Source organism: Marmota marmota, unplaced genomic scaffold (assembly GCF_001458135.2).
Source record: "Marmota marmota marmota unplaced genomic scaffold, marMar, whole genome shotgun sequence".
NCBI lineage: Eukaryota > Metazoa > Chordata > Mammalia > Rodentia > Sciuridae > Marmota > Marmota marmota.
Window position 1 is genome coordinate 13,922,004 of NW_026000222.1, and position 27,378 is coordinate 13,949,381.

Below are 27,378 nucleotides of genomic sequence, written 5' to 3' on the forward strand. Positions count from 1 at the left end.
GGCCATTTAGTGAGACCTTATCTGTTAAAAAAAAAATTTTAAATAAAAGGGGGATGTATCTCAGTGGTAAAGCATCCCTGAATTCAATACCTAGTACCAAAAGAAAAAAAAAAAAGACTGAAGCCAGCCTCCATTTCCAGATGCTGAAATCTCATGTCCACAATCTCCCCAGTGCTCATCCATCATGATTTTGTTCTGAAAGCTACAGTTCTTATTGAAAAGTTATCCCCCTCCATAGCCAACCCAAACAGAACTCAGTACCAGCTCTGCTTGCACCCTAGTACTGGGTGCTGAGGTTTCCAGCTCCACCAAGACTTTGACCTTGCTCTCTAAGGACATGTGCCTGTAACACTCTCATCTCTGCATTTCCTTAGCTTCATCCTTCTGAAAGTCCTTACGGCTGTCTCTGGATGCTAGAATGAAAAAGCAAAACATCTGGCTTTTTTTTTTTTTTTTTTCAACCCTGCCTCAGGTCAGACCTGAGATTAAAGCCACTTGTGAGTCTACAAAGCCACCCCTAGGAGGCAGGGACAAGATGGCCAGTGCCTATAGGGAAGTGGCCTAATGCTGCCAAAGCTGCCAACAGCGGTGAACATCTGTCTCACTCCCACGTCACACTCTGGAAAATGGCCCTCGGGCACCACATTAACCCCCACAGGAGCCTCCAACAGCATCAGCACATTGGTGTGTGCACGCATGTGTGTCTGTGCCTGTGAGCACGTGGACCATTACGACCCTCCCACCTCTTCTGCACAAACACGCCCCTCCTTACCTCTGGTGAGGAAAATGAGAGCACCCACTGGGGACCCCGCCTGGACCTCCACAGCCTGGCTGCTTCAAGGGAACATCACACTGCCTGTCCCAACCTGCCAACTACCGGCTGACTCCGTGCCACATCTGCACCCTCAAGAGAGCACCCTTCCTTCCACAGACCCTCCTGCTCCAAAGGACACAAAGCTGGCATCTGTGAATCACTGTTACCTGCTGGAAGCAACTTCTGGATCCAAAACTGGAGCCAGTTCCTAGGGAGATTCCCCTGGTCTCTCACGTAATGCACTCGGGGCTTACCCACCTCCACCCCCTTTTTTCCACAGCCTTTTCAAAGGTCTCTTCTTCCATCTACCCACAACTGGGACAGTTTATTTGTTTAGCCCAGTGGTAAGAAAAATGAGAGAGAGCTGTCTGACATTCCTGGCAGGGCATAAATACTTTAAAAAAATGCATGTTCCGACTCTGCCTAGGTCCTATACGGAGCCCTTTAACCTTTTGAAAGGGCTGCATGGACATTCCATGGAAATTGACTGTCACCATTCCTTATCATCGCTGAAAGACAAAATCCACTTCACCCTGCAACTTCTCACATTCTTACTGCAAGAGCTTGGGGCACGCCACGTAAGACAAACACCAGGAAGGAAGAAGCCACTATCACCAGAATGAGAGGCCCTGATGTCCTACACCCATCACTCTCCAGAGGCACCATGACAACCAAGTTACATTTTCTGTTTAATAAATGTAAGGAACCACATATAAAAAGTGCACTGGCAGAACACCCCTTAGTGACTGAGATCAAACTGTAGATCGTGCTGAATGAAGAACTGGAAGAGGACTAGCATGGCTACCATTCTATCCAAGAGTAAAGACATAGGTCCGATTTCTTACAAGAACTCTAAAATTCCCAAAGAAAAATATTCCCCACACAGAGTCTAAGGGCCAAGAACAGCCTAACCCAAGGGGACAGCTTCTAAAATACACACAAGCGGGAAATGCGGGGCCCATGGGGCAAACCACTGTGCAACCCACTGCCCCAGCCAGACCCCTCATATTGACTTTGGCAGAGTTTGTTGACCAGGACTCTCGGCAATAAGGTTATCAAAACTGAAATCGGGTGAGACTGATCTGCTTAGCCCTCCAGGGTGAGTCCTACTGACCATTCATCAATGCCCCGTCTTTTCCCTGGCATCTCCCATTCTGATGTTTATTGGTTTAAGGGTAAGGTCAGGGTGTTACAGGCATGGTCATTGGTCCTTTTCTGTCTTATCTATCCACGTTTAGCAAAATGGAGGAAACATTACTTACTCAGTAAAACTTTTCCCTGTAATCCACCCCATCCCATGCCTCAACGCCTATTACAGCTTAGATCTGAGGTGTCCCCTCAAATTTCACATATATGACAATGCAAGAAGGTTTAGAGGTGAAATGACTGGGTTATGAGAGCATTAACTAATCAGAGCATTAATTCACTTGAATGGATTAACTGCGTGAAAACTGTTGGCAAGTAGGGCATGGCTGGAGGAGGCAGGTCCCCGGGGGCATGCCTTTAGAGTATATATTTTGTCCCTGTGAGCATTCGAGGTATACATCCTCGCTCCCCACCCCACCCCACCCCCAACTCCTTCCTTGGTGCCAAGTCTTGAGCTGCTTTCCTCCTCCACACCCTCTGCCCTGATATTCTGCCTGACCTCAGGCCCAAAGCAATGGAGTTGGCCACCCATGGACGGAGACCCCTGAAACCATGAGCCCAAATAAACTTTTCTTCCTAAAATTGTTCCCGTCCGATTTTTTTGGGGTCACAGTGGTGAGAAAACTGACTAAAACAACGCCTTTCTCTAATAGTGCCCATCTGCCCTTTCAGGTTCAAATTCAGATTTGAACCAACTGCTACATGATCCCCCTAAGACACTTAGCCTCTGAGTTTTTCTCATCTAGAAAATGAGATGTGTCCCCATCCTGCATATCCTACAGAGCAACTGCAAGGATCAGTGGAAAGGGTACAGGCACGAGAGTTTTGAAAAAAAAAAAAAAGCCTCTTAAATTATTTTCCCCAGGTGGACCTGGCACTGTCCCTGCTACTCAGAATTAAACAGTTCAATAGCTAACTCAGAGGCCTGAGCAGTGACATCAGGTAGACATGTAGTAGCTCAGTAGAAGGAAAGATAGATGGCACTTTGCACAGTGAGGAGAGAGAGATGACACGATCAAGGAAATGGGACTTGAGGTTCAAAGACAAGGGGCCAGCCCACCCAAGCCTTTAGGGAATCCTGTCCTCCAGTCTCTCAATCCAACACACCTGCAGTTATCACCCTTGATGCCTCTTTCCCTACCATCCCCATACTCCCCGTCAAAAGATATCCAGAGGACCAGCACCTGCAGCAGACTGAACAGTGCACTCCCAAAATTCATGTCCATCCAGGGCCTCAAAATGTGAGCTCATTTGGAAATAGAATCTTTATAGGTATAATTAAATTATGATGGACTGGATGTTGGATTAGAGTGGTCCCTAAATCAATGCCCAGCGCCCTAAGAGGAAAGAACACAGAACTGCACCCAGGGAAGAAGCTTTTCTGAAGATGGAGGAAGACACTGGAGCAACCTAGCTCCAAGCCATGGAACATCAAGGTTACCAGCAGCCACATGAGCTAGGAAGGGGCAAGAGAAGGCCCTTGCTTAGAACCTACAGAGGGCAACGCCCTGCCAACACCTTGATCTCCCACTCCAAACCTCCAGAATGGTCATGTGAGTGAACAGGTTCCTGTCATGCTAAGCCACTCTGCTGTGATACTGTGTCACAGCAGTCACAGGAAACTGGGGACACCGCTTCTCGCCCCTGCACTGCACTGCAACCACCTTAGCCACCACCTCTCACCTGGCTAGTGGCAATCTTCTTCTTGGGTCTCCTTAATTCTGCCTCTCACCCCAGCAGAGTTGCCAGAGGAGCCCGTGGAACCTGAATCAGTCAGTCCTGCAGACGTATGCCCCCCTACAGCCTCCACCCCAGTCAGAGCAGAGGAGAGACCTCACATGGCCTTTGAGGTGCACCCACTCTGCCCCTTCCCCTGTGCACATCCACTGGAGCCTCACCAAGGCACGCTCTGCCTGGGGGCCTCTGGAACAGCCCTGTCCCTGTCCAGACCTCTCCTCTCCATCGATTACTCCCACCAGTTCTTCTTAAATGCCACCTTCCTGGAGGGCCTTTCCTGGATGCTGCCTCTGCCCCACTTACCCCGCAGACCATCCTCCCTCACCCTTCTCCTTCTGTACCAGCTGCAATTTCCTTACTGACCATGCACATCAGGGGATGTGGGACAGAAGGAGCTTCATGAATCAGAGTGGATTAGAGTGGTCCCTGTTGGAGTGGTCACCTTTTGGTCCCTGTTGCAGTACCACCAGCACCTAGAACAGTACCTGCCACATGACAGGCTCTCAACCCAAAGGTCCGGGGCAGAAGGAGCAGCAGAAAGGTGCAGACACAGCCCCTTGGAGCTTCTGTCAAGCCTTCTCAGTGGTAAGCCCTCAAGTCAAGCAGGCCAAAGATGTCAGGAACAAGGGAGCCCCGACCAGTGACCCCGGCAAGGAGCATGAGGAAAAATACAAAACTGGGCGTTTTGACCCAGCACAGCTGACATTTAAGCTGGACAATTTTTTTTTCCTTTTTTCCTTTCCTTTTTTAAATTTAGGGCCTCACTCCTGCTCCACCACTGTCTCTTTCCACCTTCTGGCAGTCTCTGTGCCAGAGATTGTGAAGTTGTAGCCTGTAGGCAGTACCTGGCCCATGGGTACATACTATATTCATTATTATTTCTATTTTTCTCAGTGCTGGGGATTGAACCCAAGGCCTCGTGCACGCTAAGCAAGCACTCTTCCACTGAGCTACACCCCTGGTCCTAGTACAGGCTCTACTTTCAAGATTGGCTTATTTCACATCAAAATCTGGATTAAAATCTCTTGAAAATCATCAGGGATTGGCCATTTGGGGTCTTTAGGGCAAAGGCTGGCTACAATAGGAGCGTGGCTGGCCCTCTCAAAAGAGACATGTACTTTTTAGGTCAACAGGGTCTACTTCCTTTCCTCTTGCTTTCCCAGGGCCTGTGGCAGTAACTCAAACACAAGAAGCCTGGAGCCTGCAGCAGCTCTGGGAGAGTGAGGATGAAACCTAAGCAAGGTGAGAGAAGCCCAGGACAGCAGTCCCCACATTCTGCCAACACCCACCCTGTAAACCGTGGGGCCAAAGTGACAGCCACAGGCTCTAGAGAGTCTTTTTAGGATCAAAATTCCATGCAGGGAGCCCATTCTCAATTCTGGAAGGCATATGAACCTGTGCCTATGAGATCCTAATCCTAAAGTCCATCCTGGACAAAGCCAAGGCCCCCACATCTTTACATGGTCAGGAACAGCCTGGACACCAGGATGAATCTTCCCTGCCCACCCCTCCCCCACTTATCGAATCCACCCAAACCACCAGTCCAGCAACAGCTCAGACCATCATCAACCTCCCCCAGGAACGGAGGCGTCCTCAGACAGCATGTCCAAAGGCCTCCTGGGATCCCTTCTGTGATGGCCTAGAAGGCACAGCAGTGACCATCACAGACCTGGTAGCTCCAAGCATCCTTCCACCTGGTTCCTTTGTTTTATAGAAAACCAGGGCTTAGGGAAAGGCTTATGTGAGCATCATGAAGCTTGCTGGAATCAGAACTCTGGTCCCCAACCTGCCAGGTGGTCTTCATGTCATCTTGCCATCACCCACTCAAGTATCTGAGCCCAGAGCAACCAAGAGAAAGGAAGCTACAATAGCACACATCATGCCGTCAGTCAGAGGCCATGTGACCCCACCTACATTAGACCATGACGGAATGCCAGGAAGCTCGGAGTCACACTTCCATGTCTGGCAACAGTAGCTTCTAAGGCCCCATCTGTAAACTGGGCAGAATGACTTCCTTTGAACCCTCTTCCCAGAGAAAGATAACCTGTGAATGAAGTGTGTTTATTATCATAATTAAATAAGGTGCCATATTAGAGTACATTAACCCCAGCACAGTGCTAAATGAGCAGGTTTGCTCTATTCTCTGGGTCTAATCAAGGTCACTAGAGAAAAGGTAAAACCTGCGGAGATCCCTAACCTCACTCCTTACTGCTTTGCTCTCCTTGATAGGAAAGAAATAAGCCAGGCCTTTTGATGGGAAAAACAAGAGGCAGGGAAGCAGAGAGATCGGAAGGCAGGAAGCAAAGATGCTGGCCAAACTCCCATCCAGGAAGAAACTTCCAGGGTAGAAGTGCAGACTCTACTCTGTTGATAGATGTCTCTGAAGAACGTCATTATCTCCTATAAGCAAATATTCTCTCCACATGAGCAACAGGCACCATCCATACTGGCTGGGCTTGAGGTCATCCAAATTTGACAACTAACTTAAACCTAATTCTTCCCTCAGCAGATCTCTAAGTGATGGATGCAAACCAGCCAATGTGAGATGAACCAAAGGAACTGGAAGTAAATGCTGGTGTGGTGGTGCATGCCTATAATTCCCGCTACTCAGGAGGCTGAGGTAGGAGGAGTGCGAGTTTGAGGTCAGCCTCAGTAACTTTGCTAGACTCTGCCTCAAAATAAGATAAAAGGGAGGTAGGGGTGTAGCTCAGTGGTAGAGCACTTGCCAAACAAATGTGAGGCCCTGGGTTCAACCCCCAGGACCCGGGGTGGGTAAGTGGGGTGGCAGGGTACAGGGGTATTGGGGGTCTGGGTCCCAGGGCATGGGAATGCAGAGATAATGCTAAACTGACCAGAGGAGCCAATGGCAGCTTTGGGCTGGTCACCCCTAAACCACTGTGTGTTAATCAGATTCCAGCTCCCAGAAGCAAGTTCTTATTTGTGAGCTCATTATTTGAAGAATGCAGGGTCTGAAGGTGTCAAAGCCACCTGACCATATAACAATATTATACATCAAGCAGTCAGTCTCCACATGAGCAGCTACAGGAGGACCAGAGGGCTCCCCTGTGCCTGATCCCAGAAGTTCTGATGTCACACATCCCTCTGAAGGTGGGCATGGGCAGACCCTGTGTCTTGAAAGAGGGCATCATGGGAATCTCTCTGCTCCCCAACACAGCATCCACCCATTTCCTGGAGAGGAATCTCCCACATGTGATTTCCTCATGTATCCATTTGAAGGAACATTTTTTTTTTTTGGAGAAAGGAGAAAGTTCCCACATGTAGAAAATATACCCTGGGGAGGAACCAAGAGAGGGTCAGTTAGCACTTGTTGAAAGAAGACAAGTATGAAAGCGATTAGGAGGAGAAGAAAATGTCTTATCAGCTCTGAAAATTAAATGGGAACATCCCCCAGGGCCACCCCACCCTGTGTCCTCCCCAACTGGGGCTGGAGTCACCAGCTCATGCAAGACGCACATATGAACTGATCCCCAAAGTAGGAGAGGGGTCTGGGCAGGGGAGGGAGCGTCATGGAGGTTTGCAGGAGCTCCACCTCTGGGAATGGATTTGATGTCAAGTGTCAGCAAGTAAATTGCTATTGGCTTCTCAATAAGCAGCGGTAGTGAGTTAAGTGTTTCCCCGTATTGTGCAGGCTCTCACGGACTCAATACGGCAGTATTGACAGCACAATCACACAGTAATCCAGGCTCCTCTAATACCTACACTTCCTCAATGAAAATACACTTTCCACTTGGACATCAGCCCATTAGCTTTAGGCTGGAATCTCTGGCCTTGCCCCACCTCCCCCGCCCCCAGCCGTGGAACTGGCATCTGGCCCCCAAACGCCCCGGCCAAGGGGAACATCCCAGGCAGTGGATTGTCAGGGCCCAACCAGAAAGATAAACAGTCAGAGACCTACAGGAAAAGGCCTGCTCTTCCCATCTATAAATCACCAGTGGGAAGGAAAGAAAAGTGATTCAACTCTTTAAGGATAAAAATCTTAGCAGTCGCAGAGGAAAATTGATGTTCCCCTGCAAAGCGAAAGATGTTCCCGGGCGGGGGATTACATGCCTTCAAGTTTTCAGGGAGACAAAGAAACTCAAACTTCACCCAACTTGGACATAATTTCCCAATCTCTGCAAAGCTCACACTTTCGCACCAGGAGCTATATCCCCAATTCCTAGCCATCTCAGATGGGTTTATGTAGCAGAGAGTCGGCTACTTTTCAAAACCATTTCTCATTCATTTTCACTTGATTTTTCAGAACACCCTGAAATAGGGGACTAAATTTGATTACAGGAACCAAGGTAAAGGAGAAGTTAGGGGACTCATCCAATGTCACACAGCTAGTTGGCAACAGATTTGCAATTTGAATCAGATGAGGGGGGTCAACAAGGCTTTTCTGAAAAGAGCCTGGGAACCTATTTTAGGTTTTGTGGGCCATATCTTCTCATGGGCAACAAGTCCACCACACCACAGCATGAAAACCGCCATAGGCCAACAGCCACACTTGGTTGTATGGATACAAATATGTGTGGATTTAAATATGAATTTTGCCTATTTTCTTGAGTCATGAAATATAATTCTTTTGAATTCCCTCACCACCATTTAAATATATAAAAACAATTCGTGGCTCCTAGGCCACCCAAAATAGGGATTGGGCTGGATCTACCTTACACAGGCTTTGTACTTTGCCAATGCCAGACCACTGAGAAACTTCTAAACATCTAGAACACCTCAAACCAAAAAAGGTCAACCATGAGCATTCTCAGGCTTATCTAATTTTAATTTTCTGGTCCCATCTAAATGACTGGATTTTCAAATACCAAATGTAACAGCCAGGCCCCAGGAATGTTTTCTAAGCTACAATACAGCTGCATGCCCACAACACACACACACAGTATTCAAACTTCAGCAGGGACACTGACTTTTTATGGAAACTTCTGCACAAATTTCAAAGTAAAGAAACTTTCCATAAACACACAACGCATGCATGCCCCAGCCACTGCTGGTTTAATATGTTAACTGCAGAAGGCATTTCCAAATCAAGCCCATGAGGAGTCCTTAAAGACAGTGTGTTTTGGGGGGGAGTAACCCTCTCCCTCCTGACCCCTGCCTCCCACCAAGAAGGAATTTGGGTCTGTGCTCAGTAGGAAATCTGGCCAGAAAGGGGTTAATGCCCTTCCAAGCTGAGATCTGATAAATGGCTGTGCAGAAAGCAGGTTCCCTCACTGTGAGATATGATGTCACTAACCTTTATTGATCCACTATCAGAGAACTTTGCTTATCTCTCTCCTGTGACATACTGCCTCTCCTGCGCTCAACTAGTGTTTAATACACTGCCGGGTGCCTCGCCCTCCTCATCGCTCAACACTGAGGAGCGAGGCTGCCACTGGGGCAATATTTTACAGCCAGGCCTTGCCAGCACCTCCGCCTCCCAGAGACAGAGGGATGGAACACCCACCAACCCCCTGCCTGCCTCTGGGCAGCCAGGACGAGAATGGGCCTGGGGAGGAAAGGATGGGACAGGGACCCTCTAAGTTTTTTTTTTTTTTTTTTTAAGTAGAGCTCCAGTTCCAAATTTCCCCTTCTTTTTTTATTTATTCATTTGTGAATGTCTTCACTTTTATTACCACGAAAACACAACTCTCCGCCAACCACATCCAGGTGGGAATGTGGACACATCTCCAAGTCAGAATGACTGGGAGCCATGAGCTTCCTGTTTTTGCCTTCCCTGGGTCTCAAGACCTCAGTCCGACAGGGAGGAGGGAAACACTACCCATCAAAGTGCTGGACAGTCATTCGAGAAGAATCATGCCAGGAAGAAAGCCAGAGAACATACCCAGGTGTGGCTGGCCAGGCTCAGATTCCTCAAGATAACAGGGTTCCACTGCCCACGGGGAACATGACGCTAAGGCTGCCACACACCAGGTTTGGTATCAGTCTCTCGCTCCTTCCAACCCATAGGCATCGTGTGCATCAGGCACAGCCTCTGCCACACCCAAGGGTGGGGAGCACAAGCAAGTGCCAACAGACAGGGGGCGATTGCTACCACTCATGATGCAGTGCGAACCTCAGAGTGGCCGCTCCTTTTACACCTGCCAGCCTTGACCAGGGGCTCAGGCACAGCCAAGGCTCCAACTGTTGCCTCCCACCCCCATCCCCAGGAGCCAGGGCATAAGGCTTTACCTGTCCCACCCCATGCCTGGGAACAGGGGCAGTAGGCCGCCCAGAGAAAGCCAGCACGCCCTTCCACTGCCTCGGGGCACCCAGAATTTGCCTAATTGAACATTAACAAGTTGCTACAATAAAGTTCCTCTGTTGCAAGCTAGAAACCTTTTCGGCGGCAACAACAACAGAAGTCTTGTTACAAACCGCTCTCAAAGCCAGGCTGCAGCCCGGACAGGTGTGAACAAGATTTAAACACCTCCTCCAATACAATGCAGCCCAAACAAAGGGGAAAGTCGATCTTAACCTCCTGGGGCTCCTTCTGTCTAACATCTTCACTCACTCAGCCCAAGGAGCCAGGGAATGCGTGGAGAGGTTGTCTCCAGGCCCAGTGGCGTGGAGGAGACCTCAGCAACCCTGAAGCTGGCTCCCTTCCTGCCTCAGCCACACCACCATCTTGGCTGCCCTGGGGCATTTCTGCCAGGCCTCAGCTAGGAAAGGGGAGGCCTTCCAGCACCTCATGCCTCCCCAGCTCAGCCAGCTGATAAACCCCTCAGGCAGGCGACCTGAGTTACCTGAGCTCACCTTCAACTTCTCCCACTAGAGAGGTAAACAGAGGAAGAAGGTAGAGAGAAAGACTAAAACCTTCCTCTTGGGCCCCAGGTCACAGGGCCCAACTTGCTCTTTCTTATAAAAGGAACACAGGTGCCTCCTGACACTTCTTTCCTCCAAGTGCTAGAGAAGAGACAGAACTCCAGGCCTAGAATTTGCAATAAAAAAAAAGAAATTTCTTTTTTTGAGTGATGCCATAGGTAGAAACACAGGAGAGGTGTGTGTTGGACAAGGAAAGGAATTATCCCTCCCATTGATTTTTTTTGCTCTGGAGTATCAGAGAGAACACAGCATTTATCTGGAGATTTCTTCCAAAGCCAACCACATAAACGGGACTTGAAAAGAGCTTATCAGACGAAGGATTTGCTCACACCACCCTTGCCGGAAGTGGGGATCCCAGTAGGGAACTCCGTGAGCCCTACTTTTCCTGCATGGACATCTTTAGCCAACTGTTATTACTCCACTTCAAACAAGGGAAGGAACGTCCAGAAAGAAGATTGGCAGAGGGAAGACCATGGGCAAAAGTCAAAATGGGTACAGAAATTAATCCTCTCATTCTTCTGCTCAGATGATGAGAGTGCAAAACCACCACCAAGAAGGGGGGGGGGAAGCAGCAGCGTGCACATATGCTCACTTCCAATCTACCCCAATCCATATACACCTCTTTTGTCCTCTTCCATAATACTGACTTTATTTTTTAAAGTGAAAGACAGTCATAAAATATGCCCAGGATGACCCCCACCCCCATCTACCAGCTACTCTCAACATTCTCCACCTTTCTCCAAACTTGGAGTCCATCCAAGGGCAAGAGCAGCCTGCAAACTTGTTATACAATGTACGTGACCACCATGATGGAATTTGTTTTCCAGCAATTTTGCCTAATGAACCTTGCAGCATGAAAACGGATCCCACACAAGGATGTGCGGCCGGCTCCTTTTCTGCCATGCTCCCCGTTCTCCCACCAGTTAGGCAAGGCAAGTGGCCCCGATCCCATAGGAGGGGAGCAGCCCCCTCACAACACCAACACAAAGGTTCAAAGGCTCAAGTCCTCCTTCCAGGTAGCTGGGAGGATGTAATTGGTGAGGCAGGAGATTAGAAATATTGGCAGCCTCTAAGTAAGACTTTAATTTACTGGCAGATCAATAGAGCCGGGGTTATATTGGCAAAGTGTCTACAGCTCTATTGACTCACGCAATGCCTCTTATCAATTTATCAGAAATCTGGAAGTCAGAAGATATTGTTTGAAAGGAAAGAGGGGGGAAAAAAGAAGAAGAAATAGAAAGCGTGAAGCAAGAGCCACAGCAGTGGGAAACTGGGGTCCCCGATGATGAATTTGGTGCAGAGAGTTTTATGCGGTGTCTCCAGTGTAAGAGACCAACATGCCACATTGAGAGCTAAACTGCCCCCACCACACAGAGCCTCAGCCTTCTCACGTGATTCCATTTCCCATAAACCTTGTATTTAGTGGAGGTGGGGAGCCCTACCAAAGCAAGCTGTTTGGAGGGGGTTGCTTTGGGTTTTGCCTTGTTTTTTAAAGCAATCCTTCCTTTAGGTTCAGTGTCAGCTGTCTAAAGTTGCAGGCAGGTCACATGAATGCCCTGTGGTGCTGGGTGTCTAACCCAAGGCCTTGCACACACTGGGCAAGTGCTGTACTTCTGAATACACCCCCAGCCCAGTTTTTCTGTCTTTATACTGCCTCTCCAGCCTACCTCCGCCAGAATTCTTTGGCACTTCTTTTTCACCCATCCATATGAAGAAAAATTTTAAGTCAAAGGGATATTTATCTCAACACTCCCAAGAGGTCAGAAAGGGTCTATCAGACTAACACTGGCACTAGGTCTAAAGAAGCATGAAGAAAATATACTCAAGTCCTACAAATCATCACGCAAGGATATTGCAAGACTTTTCACAAATAATTAATCTTCGTCTGAAGGGTTTCGAAATATTCCAGGTCCTCGACAAAAAATGTCAGGGGAAAAAAAAGTAAACATTAACACTTTCCCAAACCCAAATGCCCATGCCAACGCAGGGGGCACAGGGAGCCCCAGGGCTCTCAAGTACTTCTACCCCAGAACTCTAGGGGGCAGGTCAGGGAAGAAGCAGAAGATGTGGAGCATTCCTGTCATCAGAAGGCTGAGGGGGAAAGCGGTTTTCCTGGGTTTGGAGGAACCTCAACCGGCTTTTGACGATCCATTTTGGTCCCTGCCTCATACAACAAATTTCTCCTTAATTGCTGTTTTGCATTTCCTTGAGACATCGAGTAAACAGTACTTAAGTGTTTCCAGACAAAAACAATAACTCACTAATGACTAAGGCACTGCTAATTAAAATGCCCCTGTGATGGCGTGACTGGACTCAGAGCCACTGCAGCAAACAGACTGCCCAGGCCTTGAACGCAGGGACCAGAGCCTGACAGTACAGGGCTGAGGGACGTCACAATGGCCCTCTGGCTGAAAAGAAGGGAGCCCCTTGTGGGAACTGGGGGTAGGGGCTTGGAGTCCAGGGGGAGGCGTGGCGTGGGGTTTCAGAGAGCATGCCAGAGCCCAACAGAATGCACGTGCTGGGACTCTGGGGTACATGGCCTGGCACAGCCCTCAAGACCTTGTGAGTTCCTAAGATCTCCTAAAGTTGCGGGGATGTGTCCCACTATAGTGGGGAATGAAGCAAGGAGGTAAACAGATACCCTCTCCTGAGGACCATACTTCTTCCAGGGACAGTTCACTCCCAGGATGGCTCCAAAGCCTAAGTTCCTAATCACCCTTTCAAAAGATCTGAGAGAACGCAAAAAAGGTGTGTTCTAGCACCCCACCTGCGCTGCAGGACTCCACTTCCCCAGGGGTCGACTTTCCAAGGACATCTGACCAAGTCCTGGGAACCCAGGAAGCTTCTCTTTCTCCCTTAAACAAGTGATCCAAATAAGTGACTTCATTTTCTGCTCCCTCAAACTTTGAGTCCTTCAGAGGGGACGGGGGCTCTCAACACCACTTTTTTTTTTTTTAAAGAGAGAGAGAGAGAGAGAGAGAGAGAGAGAGAGAGAATTTTTAATATTTATTTTTTAGTTCTCGGCGGACACACATCTTTGTTTGTATGTGGTGCTGAGGATCGAACCCGGGCCGCACGCATGCCAGGCAAGCGCGCTACCGCTTGAGCCACATCCCCAGCCCTCAACACCACTTTTTAAAGGTCAGCATTACAGAAAGGAAAGTACTGAAGAGGAGGAATGGGAGCCCGGGAGCTCACTAAGGACGGGCTCTTGTCCTCAGGCAGGTTAAAGACCTGCCCCTAGCCATAGGCGGGGTGGAGGAGGCTCATTGAAACCCCAGGGGCCTAATGCCCATTTGTATTCACACTCAGACCCTTTAGGGATGTAAAATCGGAGAGGTTGAACTGTTTACATTCACCTAATGCTCAAGTAAACAAATCAAAGCCAGCCAGCGGGGAGGGGTTTCCAGCAGGGCCGAGGCAGATCCCCTCAGCACGAGGATGCTGGAGAAAACTGGGGAAAGGGGAAGGCGACAGACGGTTACCCAGTGTGGACCGTGGAGGCCGGGCTCCCTTTCCCACCACAGCTCCAGGATCTCCCCTTGCCTGGGTCCTCCAGAACCTGAACCCTACAGGGCCCACCTTGACTCCACAGGCCAGGGTCATGGAAGCTTTGAGAAAAGCCCAGGAAGCCCAGGAGGGGCTGGAGGACTTGCTCCAGGTGGCCCAGCAGTGCAAATCACAAACCAGAAGCAGCCCCTCCAGGCCTGAGCATTGCCACCTCCATGAAGAGGGGGTCTCCGCCACCCCCCGCCACTACCCCGGGTCCTTCAGAGCCTTGTTTGTGCCTCTGCACAACCCACACCAGCCTTGGGGAGCCACCCCACCCCGGAGAACTGCAGGGAAAGGGGTTCAATGTAGCCCAGTTTCTGACCGAGGAAGACACTCCCCCTCCTTCTAGTTAGCCCCCTCCACGACCATTGTTATTCAAGAACTGTGACTCAGACGATCCCCCACACCCTCTCCTGGCTTCTGAAGCCCCCCAGCACCAATCGGGGTCTTGACCGAAGTGAACTGGGAGCTGTTTGAAGTCCCAGCAGCAAGGCCTGGTCACATCCTCTAAAAAACAAGAACAGTTTCAACTTGACTGGGGGTGGGGGGAAGGGCGGGGGATTTGTGGCACTCCTTTTAAATGCAGATTTGAACTTTTCACCCAGGGTCAGACAGCTGCGATGCTCTGTCCCCAGCAGAGGCCGGCGCCGGCCCCTTCCACCTCACACTTTCACAGTTTTTTTTTTTTTCCTGCCTGCCCAGGAGGCCAAGCCTGTTAAAGGAATTAGATACCTCCCTCCCTAAAAACCCCAATCCACACCCACTTCTCAGTTTACCAGGGGCACAAATCCTACCAGCTTCCCAGAGAAGGCCCTCAGATAGGCAGAGGCTGGCAGGGTGCCCTGGGAACAGAACTGGCTAAGGAAAACCGTTCTTATCACATGCATTGACTAAGGAATGCTAAGATCAATGGCGAGAGACACCAGCACTGAGCCTGCTCTGAAGGGCGCATGCTCCACAGGACTCGATTCACAGTTGCTCTTCCTGCTAGAAGCCAGGGAGAGTTCCCCTCACTATTTTCCTAGGAAGAGCGGTGATGTCAGCAGGACTTACGTCACCCAGCTTTGAGAAGTCTCTTCTTGGGTGAACATGAGAAAAAGATAACAGCATATGAACAACCGTAACAAAAACATTTTAAAAATAAATAAAAACACCTCTGGGGTGGAGCTCAGTGGTGGAGCATTTGCCTAGCATAAGCAAGCCCTGGGTTTGACCCCTGGCACCGAGAGAAAAAATAGACAGACAGACACACACACACACACACACACACACACACACACGGACTCCTCTCTTATCCTCACAGGCAAGGCTGCTTCTGATTTGTCCTTACCTACCTCCCTTTCTCCTCCTCCAACCAGAAGCCCATCAGCCCTAGACAAACGAAAGTGGCTTCCACCCCATAGCATCAAGACATCCAAACACTCCTGGGGACTGGACACCTCTCCACCAGAAGGAGCAGCTCCTCCTCCTTCCCTCTGGTAACCACTGGAGCCTCCAGAAGGAAGTCCCCTCCAAGCCCCATATCCCACGGCCTGAGCCACCAGATGAAAGCCTGTGTGATGTCAGTAAAGTGTGGAGTGAGGAGAGAACAGCCTCCCAGGGGAAGCGCCTGGGTTCAAGCCCCAATCCCCTGCCACAAACTAGAGGCCCACCGTGGAGAGGTGGAAGGTCATGTCCTGGAGGCTCCATGCAGTCCTGTTCACCTTGCCGTCTGCAGGCAGCAATAAGCCTTAGTGATAAACACGACAACTCATGCAGAGGAGAGCCGGCCCCTAGCTGCCACCATGGCTTTTTGCCTTGGGGACAGGTTTTCGAAGCCAGGTGAACACCTCCACCACAGCCCACCTGCACATCAGGAAGCGGTTTACGAAACATCTGCCCACACCCGCATCATCGCATCTCTGCCTCCTAACAATCCCAAGAGGAAGTCGGGAAGCTGTGTGCAGACTCGACCTGCACCCTGAACCCAGGCAAATGGAAGCAACTGGTGGCAGGGCACAATGGGTGACTCAGCTCCATATCCCCAATGCCTCCGGAGCCAGGGCACATCTTTTAGTCCATCCTGCCCTGTCCAGGAGGTAGCCACCAGCCCCTTATGGCTTTGAAGCGTACGAAATGTGGCTAGAGCGAATTAAGATGTGGAAGTGTGAAATACACATAGGATTTCAAAGACTTGATACCAAAACAAGGCCATCCCATTAACAGTTTCCTTTATATTGATTCCATGTTTAAATGATAACATTTCAATTCCCCAGACTAAATAAAATACATTAAATTTAACTCCACCTGTTTAAACTTTTGAATGTGGCTCCTAGAAAACTTTAAATTACCTATGTGACTCACTCTGCATTTCTATTGGACAGTCCTGGTCTAGAATCCCTGCCTGCCTTTCAACATCAGATCCAGGTGGGAGGAGGTGTTCCTGGTTATGAGTGGGACAGATTTTTCTTATCTACCTTGAACATTACCCTAAAGACTTCTAAAGGATACTTCTAATTGGGTTGAATAATCTTCATATCCAAATAACCCATCTCCTAATTGCAAGTACGGTTTAGATGAAGAGAAATGGCGGGGTCAGATGTGCCTTGAAGCCCAAGAGAATGGTGCAGCTCCTCCAAGATGTTATCAATGGCTTCTGAGCCCCATGCATGCCTCAAAACAATAATGGCAAGTTGTTTGTGGCAGTTTCATGGGAGGATTACCCGGGATAAGGCCTGCCTCCTACTCCAGCTTGATTTCTTAGTATCAAGAGCAGAGTGCTCCCTTTTAACTGCCCTTCCCCTAAAGCTTGCCCAGCGGGATCCTGGTGTGCGCAGGCGTGTGCACACACCCTGGAAGTGGGGAGGGAAGGGGGAGGGAGGCACGGACAACACAGATGCGGCCCCTTTCCTATTAGAAAGTGCCTATTCTACCACGAGGGATCACAAGGCCAGTCTCATTTCTCTATGTAAATGAACTTTTTAGCCACCTCCTCAAAGAAGAAAAGCTGCACAGATGCGTTAGGCCCATCCTGGGGCACACAATTACAGCCATTTGCATTCCTCCAGCAGCAGGATTAGCACAGGAATGTGCTCTGCAGCTTTGTGGGGGGAAAAAGAGTTTAGGAAGAAGGGGGGGGTGGTTCTCCCTGGTTGGTCCACCCAAAGCGCTGAGACACTTCCACGTCTAGGAGTCAAAAAAGTGGAAACAACTCCTGCTCGGGCTTTCTAAAGAGGGGGAAGCTGAGAGGCCTGGGGTGGGGTGGGGTTGGGGGAGAGGCAGAGGAGGATGAAAAGCGGAGGGGGAGGGGCCGTAGGAGGGAGGGGGAGGGGGACTGCGTGTATTAGGGGAACTGCCCCTCCTGGTGCTTTGATCCCCTCTGTCAGTCAGTCCTCGTCGCTAGGAGAAACCAACTTCTCTCCTTGGGTTAATCAAAACCAAATTACTCAGGAATGTGGCAGGACAGGTCTGAGCTTCCAGGTCCCTTTGTCTTTGAGGATTTAAAATGAAAAAATAAATTTTTTAAAAGCAGATGGCTGTGGCTTAGGGAATAGATGAAGTGAAGGGTCTGAAGGAACTCACAGCCACATCCCCTGCCCTAAAATAAATAAATAGATACATAAATAAATAAAAAGACACACAAACTTCCTCTTCCAAGCCATCCACCAAGAAGTTATGTCTGTAGATTAAATCCAAAGATTAGAATCACTTTTCCATTTATCCTTATTGCCCCCCCCACAGATAAAAGGCCCCCAAAAAGGTACCTTGTCAAAGTAGAAATAAGAAACATTGCAAGATTTGAGCAACACCCAATCGCCACAATCTGATTGTTAGAAGCAAAGTACACACAAGCTCAAGAACGTGCCACTTTTTCCAAAAAAAAAAAAAAGTTTTTTCAGTTCCTCCTTAGGAATACTGGGTTGGGGAAGAAGAAATCCAGTCACTGTTCATCCAAAGTCCATGTTGACTTGGTCATGTTAGATCCCAGTGACCATGAAGGCAGCTGTGCTAGATGGGCTCAGTCTAGGGATGAAAGACCCCAATGGGTGCCAGGAAATATCACTGCTTATCTGTCGTCCAGATAAAGTGGGAACTCACCATCCAAAGCTAAGCTGTGGACCAGGCAAGTGTGCTGAGCATACTGGACAGCCCAGAGACAAAGTTTCAGTAAGTCGCCAGGCAAGAGGAAAAGGCTGACCTCAGAGATAAAAGAAACCTGGGGCCTGGAGCTTTATGAATTCCTCCACACCTCTGCCCCGGCTCACATTCTTGGCAAGCTGGTGGCACTGTACAAGATGGGGGCCTATACCCCAGGCCCCTGGAAACTCCAGAATGCAATACCCTTGTGCACACTATCATTGGGGACAGGAAAAAGCCATATGTTCCAAGGTATTCAGTAGCAGAAATACAACATCTCTCTGTATCATAAAATGCTGTTATGCTTCACTAACAAAACCTGATCCCCCCCCAAAAAAAAGAAGATAAAATAAACAAACAGAGCACCACCAGTTAAGCTACAGAGCCTGGGCTCAATAGATAAAGTGAGGCCGACACACAGCCTGACTACCAGCTGGCCATAAATTGTAACTGGCCCCAGGCATGCGGTTATCTGGGAGGTTGCACTAAAGTAACTTTTAAAATACTCTTCACCTTATCTGTAGGCTCAGTCAAACACACACATACATCACCCTCTTAGATCTCGGCCATTAGTATTCCATTTAGACTTTCCAAAACAAGGTCATCCCAGTAGTCCCTTCCCCTATTTCCGGTCACAGCTGTGGACTTTCACCCCCTTGTCCAACAAAAGGGACCTTGTATACAAAATTAACCCAGACCATTAGTTTGTGCAGTGTGAGAGAGTATGCTGAGCCCTCAGAATATTTACCCTCCTTCCAGGCCCAGCCCAGGGTGCTGCCCAGAGGGCCTCCCCCACAGAGGCGGGGGAGCTTCCCCAGAGATTAGTGGCCCAGCTCCTAGGGCCTCAGCTCCATTCCACAGCAGCGCAGCCAAGGTCCTACCATTCAGAGAATAAACACAGCACTCCTTTTAAAGAGAGAGAGGGACTGGGGCTGTAGCTCAGGGGCAGGGCACTTGCCTAGCATGTGTGAAACAAACAGTAACGTCTAACTTATCAGAGGGGTCAAATCACAAACTCAGAGGCTGCTCAGCTCAGACGCACAGGCGCAGAGGCTGCAGTGAGTATGTCTAACTTGGAGGAGGGCTGGGAACCTGCCATCTTGAAACAAATGCAGCCTCTGTCCCAGTGGTTCTCAACTAGGAACCACTAAGGGGGGGGTTCACCTCCCAACAATTAATTCCTAGAGACAGGAATTAATTCCTGATTGTCCTGTGTGGGGGGTGAGGGGCTGCTGGCATCAAGGGGGGAGGAGCCCATGATAATACACTAACACACAGGCCCACGCCACTCCCAAGTGTCAACAGTCCAGAATATCCCGGAAACTAGGTCGGAGGTCCACTCAAATTTCCAGAAAGGGGGCAGGAGGGAACATCCCTCTGTAAAATGGCTCCGCTCCAGGGCTCAGAATTGGTAATAAGATTTAGTGGTCTAAACGACGTGAGAAATGAAAAAATATATATATATTACTTTGAAACTCTCATCACTTTTGCACACGATTGGGGACTGAGTGTCAAGGATGGATACATCTGGGCAGCTCTGCTCTTCAAGGTAGCTGGTAGGAGTGGGGTCTGAAGCTCAGGGTGACATGAGCTAGGCTCGCCTGCACGTGAGGGCCACCTCTTAACAGAGGCTTGGAGTCAGGCAGTCACCGACTTGCCCCGTTCACCACGCCTGACCACACCGCCAGGCCCAGGTTCCTGGGACAGGCAGCAGAAATGTACAGGTGCTGAGACTGGGCCTGCAGGTACAAGGAGGGGACAGGGCAACAGATGGAGGAGGAGGCAAGGACTTCGGAGCGGCAGGGCTGATGAGAACAGGCCAGCAGACTGGGCGGCCATGCAGGAGGGGTGGGGGGAGGCACATGATAATTAACTCAGCAAGTTGATAGTATTTGCATATAAATGCCTCCACAAATCACTACAAACAAGCCAGGACAAGTCAGGCCTATTAGCATATACAAGCTAGCCCCGGAAGGCCTCTCTAGGTGGGTCATTGAGTGGGCTGCTCACTTAGAAGGCCGCCTGCCAGCCTGGGTGGTGGGGGGCAGGCAAGTGTTGCTGGGGAGGATGGGGACACTGTATCTATTACAGCCAACTTGCATCGAATAGGAACAGTCGCAGGATGTGAAAGAGTTGGCTGTAGTCTCAGCCCAGAGAAGGAAGAGCGGAGGAAATGCTGGTCCTTTTGGTTTATTTCTAACAGGGTATTGGGAAAAGGCAGGGGCCCTAAGCAGGAAAGAAATAAAAGGGGAAAGGATGAGAGATGGGAACTAACATTAATGAAAAGGCTACTCAATGCACTAAGTAGCTTAAGGTGAAGCCCCATTTTACACATGAAATGAGCAAGGCTCAGAGAAGTTAAGTGATTGGCCTACAGTCACAGAGCTTAGGCAGCAGCAGTGCTGAGCCTCTCTCAACCATGGCCTCAGCAGAGGAGTAAGACAGAGCAGAGTGATGTACAGAGGCCCCCCTTTCCTAAGAGGGGGTTCTTCTGCTTCATCTCTGCCTCTCCCATGAAACTGTGAACACAGCACTGTGGCCTTCCTTGTTTTATTCTGGAATGATTTCATATCTTAAATCAAAGAGGAAGGCCACACCTCCCTCTGGTCAAACATCCAGGAATTTGTACCTGGATTTCTGTCACCCCCTTTCTCCACTGTCTAGACAATCCTTAGTTTCCCCAGTAAAGGCAAAATAAGTTGATAGTCTTTCCTAACAGGTGTAAAAGTTCTCTGCTTTCCCCAAAGATACCCATGAGCATTGATGTACTCTTTGAAAAAGGCATGGGGCGATTTTCAACTGTCCTTTCTTTGCTGGGAACTACATTTTAAAAGTGAATACAGTACTACGTTGTGAAAGAATGAGCCATGTAGGCCCATGCACACAGACAGGTGCCCAGCCTGAAAGTCCTCCTGAATGCCTGGCCATATAGTTCCAGACCACATAAAGTGACACCCTTGGAGACCCCGGCAGAACAGAGATGGTATTTTAAAAGCCCTCACTTTAGGAGTGACATCAGCCTCCTGACACCCAAGCTGAAATCCAGGGGCCTCTCTGCTTTACGTGTCCAAAAGTTGACTCGACATTTTAACAAGGATGCAGATATTCCACAGAGAGTGGAGCCGCTACAGGGAAATCAGAAACCACTCCCCCACCAGCCAAATGTACATTAAGAACCAAGGCCCTGAGCCAAAGAGCATTTTAGGAAACAGGTCCTGGATTGGTGGAAGACACTTGTATTGTTTCTTGAGCAGTTAAGAAAAACTGTTTAAAAAAAAAAAAGTTGCTGAGAGGCAGAAAAAAAAGCAACCCACATGCTCTTCCACGTATTTCCACTGGACAAAGTTGTCAGGAAGAGAAAAGTTGTCCAAAATAGGCCACTCAGAGACCGTCAGTGTGGGAAGCAAGTAAGTTCATGTCTACACATATATTCTTTTTATAGACTTACAGATTCTTGAGGAAAAGAGCTTTTTAGACACTGAAGGGAGACTTCTATATTTGAACAGGTTCTTATAGGACTGTGGTGGGGGTGGGGGCTGCAGGGCTGACATCAAATACCTAATTAAGCCCCTTGGTCTTTTCTACACTCAGCTGATCTCACTCCACTTGGACCAGAAGGTTCAAATGAGAAGACACGGGGTCACCTCTGAACTGGAAATGTCAATGCTGAAATGCAGCGTCTAGGACAGACACTTGTACAGGGGACGGTTTGTCCAAAATCTAAATCAGCTAATACCTTGAGAAGAATTTGTCCACAGTCACCTTCCTGGATGGGGTCAGCAACTATCAAGAAATAAGCAAAACTCGTCTTCCTCCCTGCAGGAAAGCAGTTCAGGCCTTAAGAAGAATCCTTCCTACCCATTAAGAAGCCTATACATCCCCCCTCCCAGCCTGCCTGTCCCCAGTACAGTCAACCCTGCAAAGCCCCCAGGTACTCTACTCTTTAACACCCCTCCCTGGCTCCCAGTGTACAAAGAGCAGTCACCAACTCCTATCTCCAGAAGCATGGGGGCAGGGGTCTCATTCCCAGATCAAAGGTTTGTGGCCGAAATCACTTTCAGGACAGTGCGTGAAATCAGCAGCAGATGAAAATTCCACCGTCTTTTCACACAGCCCAGCGGAGCCAGTCTGCCCGGTTCCAGCCTGAGTCCCCTTGCAGATGACTGAAGATACTTCACAAGTTCCTAACTGTTGCCCCCAAAGACCTAGCTCAGATTAAGTTCAAGATAAACATTCAAGAGAGCCTTTAGGGCTACAGTGGGATTCACTTCCTCCCCCAAATTAAGCAGAACAGGAGGGGAGAGGGACCCCTGCTCTTCCCCATCTTCACAGAGAGTGGCTTTGCCAGGGGGATTGGGACTGAAGCGATCTTCAGTCCTGAATCCGAAACAGCCACAAGGAGCAAGAGGAGGCAGGGCAGCCCCACCTGCCTCCCTTCCCTGGAAGCCTTAGACCTGACTCCAGGGGGGTGGAGAGGATGGAAAAATCTTAGAGACAGTACATGTGTTAATAACAAAGTTCAAAGAGTGGGCAGCTGAGCCACCTAAGGCCTCCCCCAGTACAGGCCCCTCTGGAGAGGTACACACCAAGCCTCCCCCAAACACACTAATCCTTCTGTTGACAAGCCCACATGGAAAGGGAGAAGGGCTTGCCCAAAAGACAGGTACAGCCCAGGCATTTCCCAAAGGGGCCCTGCTTGGGGTTAAAACCAACAAAACAGAAGTCCTGCTAAGAAATGGAGCCCAATTTACCCCTGGGCAAACTTTCTACATCTCCTTTCCTGTTTTTATTTGCATGCTTAGCCTTACAAAAGCAAGAAAACTCTAGGAATTAAGGGTGAAAGAAAGGCAGACACATCAAAGAAAAAAGACCTCAAATGTTACAAATAAGTAGCCAAGGCAACTTCCTTGGGCAAAGAACTCTCTAGAAACACACCTGTCATGGCTAGACTACTAGACTACTAGACTACTACTGGCTTGCTCTTACTACCCTGTCCCCTGAACCAAAGAATAAAAATCAGAAAGAAAAAAAAAATTCCAGTTGTGTTTCTGCTTCTGAAACATCAGCACAATGCTGCTGTCAATCATAGCTAAGCCTTGCTTTCCTTCAGTCCCAAGTTCCTATCTATATAGGAGTCATTTACCATATTAGCCAAAAAAAAAAAAAAAAAATTTTTTTTAAGCCCTCTAACATCTGATTGTCACTTCCCACATGCTCAAAGAGAACAGTCTGGCAGCCAACTTTAAATCATATAGAAAACAAATCCGACAGTTGTTGATTTGGTAGTTTTTCTCCTTAATCTGGATTTTGAAAGCGGCTTGCCAATGAGCCAAGATTTCTGCCCGGGTCTCTCCCTCGGGGCAGTTTGATGCAATCTTAGCTTCTGTGTGTTTGTTTCTCAATTTGAGTGGCCCAAGGACGCAGGACACTGTGCTTTTGGACAAAATAAGCGCCCTTAGGATCTGATTAAGACTAGCTCCTGCAAAGGAATTCCCTTTCCTGGATTCTATTAGAACTGGTTTTCCATTTCCCCAACCACAGTCTTTAACTCAGGCAGAGGATAGTGATTTTAAGCTATGCTGTGATTTCTAACAATAACCATTACACCAAATTCTCATCCCAGAGCATTTGGATAACCCTATGAAGTTCACTGTAATGGAATCTGCCTTCCTGTTGTGTTTTTATGGTAACGCCCCCATCCTGGTTAATTACACCAGCCTTGGGAACCAGAGCAGGCCAACAGGCCCAAACATTGCAGAAATAGGCCAGGCTAACTGCATGCGACCATTTTAATAGCAATTGAAAGTATAAACCACAGCACGTATTGTACCTCTTGAGGTGGCTGTTGTTGGGCATCAGGTGCATCATCCCTTATAGAGCTGGCAAGCATTGGAGTGGAGCTTGCTGGAGCTGCTTCAGGCCAGGATCACCACTGCCCACCCCCCAAGTCAAGGCTAGATCCCTTGGGTTGAAAAGCAAACTAGTTACTCTTCAAAGGTGCTATAAAGACAACTCACTTTCTTTGCCATCAAGTAATAGGAGCAATACCCCATACTTTTTATAAAAGTTGCTTAGCCGCTTTAAATGTTTGTTTTTAAGGTGATACTTTTGCAACTTTGTAATAAAAATGATTTCCTAAGTAAAAGTCTGCTTTGGGCCCTCAAGCATTTCTAGGTTCTTACACTAACACTTCAGAAGCCCCAAAGCCCTAAGATACACTAAAAAGGAACACCACCACATGGTGACAATAAAGACATGTTTCCCGAACGCCACATGTGACCAGCACTAAAAAAACTAAGCCAAATCACCACCAGCCCCAGATGATACTTTCCCAGCAGTCTGCAATCACAGATTTATTCTAATGAACTACCCACCTTTGGGTCACCCAAGGTGCACCCACCCTGTCCCAAGTGCACCTAGGAGCTATCATTTAACGTCATAATGATGAAAACTGAAATCTTGTTTATTTTAGCTCCTTGCCACTGGGCAGTCCAATTGGCACTGAGTTTACACAGCAGTTAAATACAATCCCAAAGCTGCAAGAAGTCAGGCACTTCGCTGCCGGGTTGGGATGCCTGCTGGGAGTACCATTTTATTTGGGCCCCCTTCCACCCTCCCCAAGTATTCATTTGAGCAAATAAAAGACAGAAGGAAAGAAATCAAAATTAAAGTTTCAGGTGGTTGCAGAAGCAGCTAAGGTTTATTTTGTCCTGGAATAGTTAGCAAGTGTTTCTCAGTGGCTCCCTGTCAATCAAAACTGTCTTCAGGAGAAATGGAAAACAGTAGCTCTATCCCAAAGAAAGTGTAGCCATTTAGGGGAATAAAAGAGTTGGGAAAGGGAAATGACCCATGTCATAAAGACAGAAGGTCTCCAAGTCACTTACTTTCTTGCAATTCCAAAAGGACTGTTTTTTAAAGTAGAAAAATGCTTGCTTCTGCCTCTGCCCCATGTTGTTAAATAACACTTGTGAAATTAAATAAAAGACCAAGTGTGACCCCAGCCCACTCTGAGGCACTTTACTTGCTTTCTGAAAACTATGCTGGAAACCAAATGCAGGTAATTTCCTTAGTCCTGTAATTTAAGCAAGGCAGAGAGGGAAAGTTGCTCTTGGCCTTCACGGCTACACATCCTCTGAAAGGGCGCCTTCAGGGTCCCCTTGAAACAGAACGAACACAAATACAGATGTGCAAACACCCAAGTATGTACCTCTCTCCAAAGACCCCATTCTCAAAACCCTCAAATGATTGAGAACCATGGTCTCCTGATTCCCCTCACACCCTACCTCTGTTCCCGGTTTCTCACGTGTGGGTAACAAGAAGATTCAGAATCTCAGGCAGCCAGTGGCTGTTCTGATAACAAGAAACAGGCCCACGTTCCCAGCCACAGCCTTTCTCGATCAGGTTACCTTGGAAGGTGTATGTTTTCCTATCAAATGCAGGCTCCAGTCTCAGCCACAGCTCCTGGGCTTCCCCCTCCAGCCCAGCCCACTAGAACTCGTGATTTTTAGGGTTTCCCTTGAAACCTATCCAGAAACCACAGTCATTAAAAGAACATGAAGGTTTGACACCTCCTGAATTTAGGAATGAGGGGACTCCGGGGGCCAACTCTACAAACTTGCACCTGCTGCTTGATGGCAAAGAAACAAGAGTTTCCCCAGCTAGGGTGAGCTTTAAATTATACTCTATTTATTTAGTGGCTTGTCTCCAAGGATCTCAAAGCATGAGATGAAATAAGATGACGTGTAACTTTCTCACTATCTACCTTCAAGGCTTAAGTTTGCTTTCCTTGCTTTGCTTTGATGTGTTTCCCTGTGCAGGCCCCAGCCTGAAGGACAGGCCTTCCCTCTGAGCCCAGGTGGGGCTTCAGTCCTCTCTGAGGCTGTCAGTGGCTTTTAGAGAGTCTCCACAGCCTGTTAAATGACACAAATGGAGGGTGGGGAGAGGGATGACCCTCCTGGATTCACCTGTTCATGGGTGTCCTTTAAACCAGTTTAACACACTGTATAGGCAATTCCCTCTCGGGATGCACCATGCACAGGGTTGGGGGGTCTTTGATCTCCAGGTGCTTCCCCATCCTAAATAGGTATATCCAAAGCAGAAAGGACCATTTTCTAGAAGGCTCATTTCCCTGAGTCTACGAACATTACTTTTGGGGTTTTTTTTCTGCCACCGACCTAAACTTGGGCATTCCTCTTCCTTTAACAGGACAAAAATCTTAGCTCTCCCTTCACACACACACACCCTCCCCCAAGAAATAAATGCTGCTCTGGTTTTTCCAGAGTGAGAACAAACTAAAATTAGAGGGTGGACAAGATGATCTCCAAAGGTGCCCTCCAGCTACGACACTCTGATTCCCCCTTTAATTACTCCACAACAGGCACATTCTTCACATTGTTTCAAACTGACCAGCGACTTCTCTGGGGCTGAAAGGGGTGCATTTTTAGGCAAAGGAACCCAAACTTCTAAATGGCACCAGCAGCACAATTATTTCAGAAGGAAGGAACTAATCCCGAAGGAGAATAAAGAGACTGAGAGGCAGGGGAGGGAAGAGGGGAGGGAGGGAGGGAGGGAGAGAGGAAGGACAGCACTCTGTGCCGAGTAGAATTTAGACGCTCCCACCCCAGGTAGGTTACAACTGGAGTCTAGGAGTTCAAGTGCATCCAGCCTGCCCTTCCCCCACATGCCCCAAGAGAATGGGAAGTTCAGCCAAGACTCGCGGCACCTGCCTGCAGCGCTAGGCCGGCTGCGCGAACCCACGGGCAGGCGGCGGGGGAGGGCGGCGGCACTCACCTGGCACACAAAGCCTCCGCACACCTCCGGAGGGAGGAGGCACTCGCAGGTCCGGGGGCCGCGCCGCTGTGCGCGACAATGGGAAATTCCAGCGGCACCAGAGCCCCGAACTTACCCACCCCAGGCGGCATTCTCCCCACCTCCCGCTGGCCCCGGGGCTCCGAGGTGGCGCTGGCTAGGAGCAGGGGCGCCGCAGGCAGGGGAGGGGGGCTCATGGTGGCGGCCGGGCTGGCGGCGGCCGGTGCCCGGGGAGGGGAGGTCCCCCGGGGCGCGGCGGGGATTCACCCACGGGGCGCGGCGCTCGCGTCCCGGTCCCCGGCTGCCCGCGCCTCGCGCTGCCCGCCCGCCCGGAATCGCTTTATGTAAATGGAAGGCTCAACTCGCAGTTTGCAGCGCGCACCGCC

General features: G+C 49.1%; 1 protein-coding gene across 1 annotated transcript in view; it reads right to left on the reverse strand.

The window, feature by feature from the left end:
• The window catches only part of Zfhx3 (zinc finger homeobox 3), a 231,367-nt gene extending 204,051 nt beyond the window's left edge, over window positions 1-27,316 (reverse strand). Inside the window, 1 exon segment of the mRNA XM_015496138.2 lies at window positions 26,975-27,316. The gene's annotated coding sequence lies outside the window, so the exon portion shown is untranslated.
• Between the last annotated feature and the right edge of the window lie 62 nt (window positions 27,317-27,378).